Here is a 7,888-nt window from a genome sequence, read left to right as displayed (position 1 = left end):
ACAATTGTCCTTGTTGAACCTCATCAGATTTCTTTTGGCCCAGTCCTCCAATTTGTCTAAGTCACTCTGGACCTTATCCCTACCCTCCAGCGTATCTACCTCTCTCTCAATTTTAGTGTCATCTGCGAACTTGCTGAGGGTGCAATTCATCTCATCATCCAGATAATTAATAAAGATGTTGAACAAAACTGGCCCCAGGACCAACCCCTGGGGTACTCTGCTTGATACCGGCTACCAACTGACATCAAGCCATTGATCACTACCCGCTGAGCCCAACAATCTAGCCAGCTTTCTATCAACCTTATAGTCCATTCATCCATTCCATACTTCTTTAACTTTCTGGCAAGAATACTGTGAAGCTCTAAGGAGTTGTGTGTAATGAGGAAAATTAGGGGCTTTAAAGTCTCAATTGACAAAACTAAGGGAATGATGTTCACAAAAAAGAAAATTTTAAAAAAATTATAAATTGTATCCAAATGGACTGCAAATAAGTAGTTAAAAGCTTCAAATGTTTAGGTGTTTGACATTTGGAAGAATCACACTGAAAATATTAGAGAAAAGAAAAGACAGAATGAACTTACTTTAAAATGACAGGTTTCAGAGTAGCAGCCGTGTTAGTCTGTAGTCACAAAAAGAAAATGAAGGACGATGAAGTGAGCTGTAGCTCACGAAAGCTTATGCTCAAATAAATTGGTTAGTCGCTAAGGTGCCACAAGTCCTCCTTTTCTTTTTACTTTAAAAGTATTTCTAGAACTCCTTGGGGTATGGCTAAGAAAGCAGTGGTAATGCTATACAGAAGATTAACAAGACCAGTTATTGAGTATGGTGGCCAGGCTTTCAGTTGTCAATCAAAAACAAATTTGAGAAAGCTTGACTCAATCCACACACAGTTGTTGTGAATTGGATGTGATGCCTTCATCGGGGCTTTGGAGCAGAGCGTGGAGCTGGAGCGTGGAGCAGCTCTGGAGCAGTGGAGCTACAGGTTTTTGTGCGGCTCCAAAGCCCTGGCCTTCCTCGTAATACTTGCTGTGTATACTGCAGATAACTGCAGGTGAAATGCCTTTTTAGACTTAACCTTTTGGGTTAAAGACACTTGAAACAGTGAAGATGGAAATACTAAGCTAACATATAATGAATGCTGGGAATTAAGTGCTCAACATGTAGCACCAAAAACGCAAAATGCCTCATGTAAGGAGGGTTAAACATGGACAAAGGATCTTAGTGGGGAAAGAAAACCTAAGAGGTTAAAATCCATACCTTTGGAAAAATGCATCATCATTGGAAAAATATACCGTCTGAGGTAGACATGGAATTGTATAATGAAATTAAAAGAAGAAAAGGAGTATTTAAAAGTGCAAGATATAGCAAACCAATATGTTTGTGATAAGTGGGAATGCCAAATGTATACCGACAGCTCCAAAGATGTAAGAACAGGAAGAGTGGGAACATCATTTTGTGTTCCTTTGCTTGGAATCAAGAAAGGTGTAAGGCTATCAAATTCTGTAGCCATTTTGATGGCTGAATTGGCAGGGATAATGCTGGCATTTAATTGGGTCACAGATGTGCACCCAGCCGCTGTGGTCATCCTGTTTGATTCCTTATCAGGACTGCTTGCAATCAGAAATGGCACTTCAGATAGCAGACATGATATACTTAATGACATATTACCGATAACAGAATAGATGCAGCTGGTCATAATCACAGTAATAACATGGATCCCAGTGTACGTAGCAGTAATACGCAATGAGTTGGGAGATAAAGTGGCAAAAAATGCTGTGAAAGCAAGTTGATTTAGAAATCCCTTTAAGTAAACTGTAGCTTAAATTAAAAATTTAAATTAAAAATCAGTATAGAGGAATGGCAGGAACTATGGGCAAAAGAAATGAAGAGGAAAAGATTCCATGAAATTGCTGATATACTCCACACCCTCAGCGAGAGAGTGAAGTGGTTCTACTTAGAATTTTTACTGTCCATTGTGGCTTAAATAGTAATTTGTTTCTAATAAACATAAAGATGGGTTATGTGAGACACGCAAGGTCCAGGAAACAGTTGATCATTTCCTGTAGGAGTGTAAAGAGTGTTCCATTGAAAGGGGATATTTATGAAAAAAATGTAGAGGCCTTAAAGTATCAGAATTTTCACTGCAACAGCTAGTAAGAGCATCAGGACAATGGGGCACTAGGGGGAAAAAACAATATAGCAATTCTTTCAGAATACTGGGAGAGGAAAAAGGCTTAATTCTTGAATTAGCTGTGGTGTCCAGTGCTTGGTGGGCATAGACTCAGCAAGTGAGTCTGTTTCTCCAGAAAACGCAAAAAGAAGAAGAAAAGGAGTACTTGTGGCACCGCGCATCCGATGAAGTGAGCTGTAGCTCACGAAAGCTCACGCTCAAATAAATTGGTTAGTCGCTAAGGTGCCACAAGTTCTCCTTTTCTTTTTGCGAATACCGACTAACACGGCTGTTACTCTGAAACCTGTCAAAAAAGAAGAAGGCAACTCCTGTAGGGCCCCGAGTCAGCAGGGAAGAAGCTTAGAACAGGAAAGGAAGCTTCAGAGAATAGAGTGAGCAAGAGAAGCTTTCCAGGTAGGGAGGCCTGGGAGACACCCTGGCTATGCAGGGGAGGGTTGGGAGGAGAAGTTGAGGAGAGAGGTAGGAAGTGGCCTGGCCCAGGGAAAACCACAGCATAGGGAGAAGAGCAGACCTAGCTGTTCAGTACAGGGCCCTGGGCTGGAACTCAGACTAGAGGGTAGGACTGGGTTCCCCTACCAACTCCAGGGAAGGGGGATTACAAGCCCATTGTAAAGGTTGTCTAGCCCAGAAAGGGGGCAGCAGACTGAACCAAAGGCTGGCTGAGGAAGAGCCCCAGAGAGGGCGGAAGGATTTTTGTTTCTGTCAAAGACATTTTTGGACTTCTAGTTTGGGACACTGGGATTAAAGATGGTGATGCAGCCAGTGGGCTGGTTATCAAGCAGATAACTGCCACAGCACCAGAGCAGCCGTCAGCGTGGGATGTTAGCCCATCAAGAGAGCTGCGATGCCACACCTGCCCATGAGGGAGCACCAAGCAGTTAGTGAACTCACCCAGTCTTCAATAAAATTCTTTAGTACCTACAACTGTTTCATGCCTTTGGTGTAAGAAGAAAAGGAGGACTTGTGGCACCTTAGAGACTCACAAATTTATTTGAGCATAAGCTTTCGTGAGCTACAGCTCACTTCATCGGATGCATGCAGTGGAAAATACAGCAGGGGAATTTTATATACACAGAGAACATGAACCAATGGGTGAACCTTGGAGTTCACTGGACCCCAGGGATCCCACACTCTGCTCTGTATGAGGCAACACTGAGCTTCAATATAACCTTAGAAACAGAATAGTCAAAGTAAGATTGTAGTATGGAATAAACAACTTATTCCACAGTATGAGGTTTCCTGTATGCTGTCACTCCAGCAACCTTACAGTTTGGACATTCCTAATGGCTCTATAGCTATAATCCTCCAGCAGGGATGGTTCATAACAGCCCCATTAAAGCCCACGGTTTTCATTGCCATGTCATTTTAGGGTATACTACTGAAATATAAACTTAAACATGTCAGTACTTTGTACAGCATTAGCAATTTTTCATGACTTATATGTCATTATTTAGACTTACAGTTCACTTTCAATAAGTCTCTCCATACATAGTTTATGTAATAACTTAATTTTAAATATGAAATTAGCCTTCATGAATTAGGAGACCCCTCATTTGCCAATCTCTGTGTCATGAGGACTCAAATTGGGATTTTTGAAAGCATCTAAATGAGTTAGAAGCACCAATTCTATTGAAAGGCAATGGGACTTGTGCTCTTAAGTCATAGGTATTTTTGAAAAATCTTAGCCACAATCTAACACATGAAGACAGATGCTGTATTGAAAACTAGTCTGTGGTGTTTCCTTAAGTCAAACTCCAATATGATAGGCCAGATCCTCAACCCAGCTAAATTTGCTTTGTGGTTCTCCAGTGTCACAAACCAGACTTAATAGTGGAGTAAGTATCCAGCAGAGGATTTCTCCTTCAGCGGAGAGAAAAGATCTATGTCTAGGAACCCAACAATGATCTCTGCATGGCAATTCAACACTGCCACAATCAACATTATCATCATCACTGTACCCCAGAGTGTACTAGCTGCAAATAAAAATATGGGAGAGGCCGCTGCCCTATAGAATTTACAATCTGAACAAACAGCATATAACCAGAAGAGTAGGAGGAGATGGGAGGCCATGCAAGGTACATTTTTAGGCATGTCTACCAGTTTATTTTACTCTTCTTTGCTCTGCCTGTTGAGCCCACAATCACACAGAAGCTCATTTTGATTTCCCTTACTGCTCTTGACTGCTTGTCTGGTGTGAGTGTTGCTGCAGCTTTCCTTTGCTTTTCATCTCTGGCCAAGCCATTTTGAACTCTCAGTTATTATTTCACTGGCTTTAACGTCTCATGTGTTGATTTTTTTCAATAACAAAGGAAAAGTTAAAAGTGCTGCAGTTGTGCTTAACATGGATTATTGCCAAGAATCTCATGTTCTAGTGGCCATAAGAGTCCCTTTGGGCCTTAAAATCTATGAATCTAAAAGCCCCTTTTATCAGGAAAACTGGTAGCTCTGTCCTTCCCCATCTATTTCTTTTTTAAAAGGTCAAAAGACAAGGAGCAATTGAAGGTGATTCCCTTCTGTTGTTCTAACCATGTTAAAAATGAAGTGAAAGCTTCCAAGAATCACAGCCCTTCATTAGGCCACAAAAAACAGAGCAAAGTACAGCAGGAGATACAGTAGCAGGGAGTTCATTGAGACCACATAATTAAACCCAGAGATATAGGAGATCAAAGAGGAGTTGGGTAAATTAAAGAAAACCACCACACACATGGAATGGATTCATCTCTTGACCCGCTTTCTGTGGATTAGAATGGCAGTCAGATTAAAGATGAATATGGTTTTGGGTAGCTCTGTGAAGTGGGGCACAGGGCCTCTCACCTCTGGTTTGAAGTCAGCCAATGACAATAAAGACTGAAAGTAGTTGCAATCTGACTAGTTGGTGAAATGAGTTGGTGGCTTCAATCCCATTTCTTTCCTAGGGCCTGATCCAGTGCCCATTGAAGTAAATTCACAAGGAGGCCATAGGTGCTGCCATTCATGCTGCACTTCAGCCCCCTAACTTCTAGGCACCCTGCTGCCTAGCAGAATTCACAGTGCTAAGAGTGGCACCCAGGCTCCCTGTACAATGTATGGTGAAATTTAGGTGCCCATAAATGAGATTCACAAAAGCCAGCGGGCTGAACAGGGAGCCACCTAAGCTAGCCAGTACAAAATGCTGAGGAGAGGGGTGTGACCTAAGCTCCCCCCCACCAAGGAGTTAGATGCCTAAATCCAGCCCAGAGGGAGTCACCTATCTCCACCTGGGATTCACAGCAGAGAACCCACTCCTGGAGTTAGGTGCCTAAGACCCATCAGCCCTTTACTCAGGAAAAACCAAGGAGGAGGAAGAGTCTCCCATACCCTGGGTGACTGCTCTAATTCAGGGGTCTCAAACTCAATTTATCTTAGGGCCAGGGCCAGTCCTCAAATCCTCCCAGCGAGCCAATAATGTCACTGAAGATGGTGGTCAGAAAAGAAAACGTTTATATTGTATTTTTTATTTCAAATTTCTTAGAAATAATAAAACTGTCATACAACTTTATACGATTCTTCACCTGCCAGAGAGTTTTAGTGTTTGCCAGACACCTGGCAACGCTTCAGTTCTGTCAGTTGGTTGACGTTTGGCCTCAGTGACTGAGCAGTTGAAACCTTCAGGACTGCAGCAAGGTGGGCATCAGAGAGTTGTGTTCAGTCCACTTTCCCACACTCCACGCTCCGCTGACAGCAGGACCTTGCGGGGCTGGGCCTCCTTGGGCACAAAAGCGGCTGAGGAGGAGGCCTCATGCTGCCCTGGCTGACTTTGCCTGGTGACTAGTGACACGGCTGCCATGGCTGACTCTGCCGGGCAACTAATGATGCTGCTCCATGGCTGACTCTGCCCGGTGACTAGTGATGGTATCTCTGTCCCTCTCCCGCAGCCAACGGGAGCTGTGGGGGGCGGCAACTGCAGCAGACAGAGCCGGCAGTGTGGCTGCATCTCTCCTGCCTGCTCCCCTCCTGCCCCTCCCCTTCCCCCCTCAGCTGGCAGCCACGAGGGCTGGATGAAAGGAACTTTTTAAAAAGTTTCCATGGGCTGCAGTGTGGAGTTTCTTGGGCCGCAGATGGCCCGCGGGCTGGGACTTTGAGACCCCTGCTCTAATTGCTGAGCCATTGGATATAAAGGGGATGGTGGTACCACCACCACCAGCATTTGGGCAGGGCAATCTGGTAGGCATACTGTGAGGCAGACTCTGAGCATGCCTACCAGCCCATGTCTTACAGGTGAGATAGGTGATGGAATGTATAGTTTGTGAATCCGCTGAGGCTTAGGAGGTGAGCTACGTGCTAAGCTGCTCAGCACTGTTAGGACTTAGGTGGCCAAAACTGGCCTCCTATTTAGAGTGAGATACTTTGCAAGGCATGGTGAGAGCTGGTCTCCCCCAGAGCTTACATGCCACATCTAGAAGTCTCATATTCCAATGTTTGGGGTTTCCCAAAAATGCTAATTCAGTTAGAGGCATTTCAGCAGCAGCCCTAACACATGAGGCAAATAAACAGAGTTCAGAGGAAAATGCATACTAAACTATGTTGCTGTAAATTTTTCTGCATCCTTACTCTACAATCCAAGTTGCTGAATCATCCAGATGAGTTCACAGGGTAGACGTATGTCCATAGTAATTGCATGCTTATGCTTAGCCTTGTTAAGCTCTGTGCCAGTTCAAAAGTCAGTGGCAGTAATGGAACCTGTAACAAAGTGAGATGATTATTTACTCATTTACATATCAATACCCCAAATGCCCTTCAGTTCACAGTTCTGTCATAGGCAGTGCTGATTGTGTCTGAGAACAGAGGGAAAGATCTAAACATGTATGTCTACGCACTCAGCTTTTTTTGAGCCAATTAAAAAAAATCATAGCCCCTTGAATTACCCATAGCACTTGAAAGCCACATCACCACACCTGTAGAAGCTTCAGATGCACTGAACCCTCTGAAGACCTTGCTGCCTCATCACTTTCTTCCCAGCCTCTACATACAATGTGCCCCTTTTCTTCTTTAAAGCAAGAACAGTAAAAACATAAATATGATCAACAATGGTACAAAGTGCCCTCAGCAGTATGGCTTCTGTCTCCACACAAAGCTTTTCTATGTCTCTTGATCTGAGTACAATTACTCTGTGTGTGTAAAATTCAGGAGCATGCTGCATATGAAACTATATTAGTAACTAGCAGAGACACCCATGTAAGTAATGGGAATGTTAAGAATGGGAAAATATTATGAAATTAATATAATGAGTCAATTGCAAAACATTGCAAATCTAAGGAAATTAACTTCCACATGACACTTGGCATGACCTTCAATTCCTAATGGTTTAGGAGGCCCTCCTGTCTGACCAATCATACTAACATTCAGAGCCCTCAGAATATATAGGATAGTGTTATTCAGCCTTTAAAAGCTAGACAGGCACTTCACTTCACTATTGAACAGAGTTTCAGAAATAATCATTCTGCAATGTCCTGAAACTACTTAGTAGGTCAGTGATGTAACATTGCATAAGCACTGTCATAAATATAAAGGGAAGGGTAATCACCTTTCTGTATACAATGCTATAAAATCCCTCCTAGCCAGAGGCAAAACTCTTTCACCTGTAAAGGGTTAAGAAGCTAAGGTAACCTTGCTGGCACCTGACCCAAATGACCAATGAGAGGACAAGATACTTTCAAAGCTGGAGGGGGGGAAACAAAG

General features: G+C 43.2%; 1 protein-coding gene across 5 annotated transcripts in view; it reads right to left on the bottom strand.

The window, feature by feature from the left end:
- Positions 1-5,648: 5,648 nt before the first annotated feature.
- Positions 5,649-7,888, bottom strand: part of LOC144930434 (uncharacterized) — a 41,944-nt gene continuing 39,704 nt past the window's right edge. For all 5 annotated transcript variants that reach the window (XR_013635592.1, XR_013635590.1, XR_013635591.1 and 2 more), the window contains one exon: positions 5,649-6,889. The gene's annotated coding sequence lies outside the window, so the exon portion shown is untranslated. The remainder of the gene's footprint in view (positions 6,890-7,888) is intronic.

This window comes from Lepidochelys kempii, chromosome 3 (genome assembly GCF_965140285.1).
Source record: "Lepidochelys kempii isolate rLepKem1 chromosome 3, rLepKem1.hap1, whole genome shotgun sequence".
Lineage (NCBI taxonomy): Eukaryota > Metazoa > Chordata > Testudines > Cheloniidae > Lepidochelys > Lepidochelys kempii.
The sequence above is the reverse complement of the archived record's forward strand: the minus strand, read 5'-3'. Positions and strand labels throughout refer to the sequence as shown.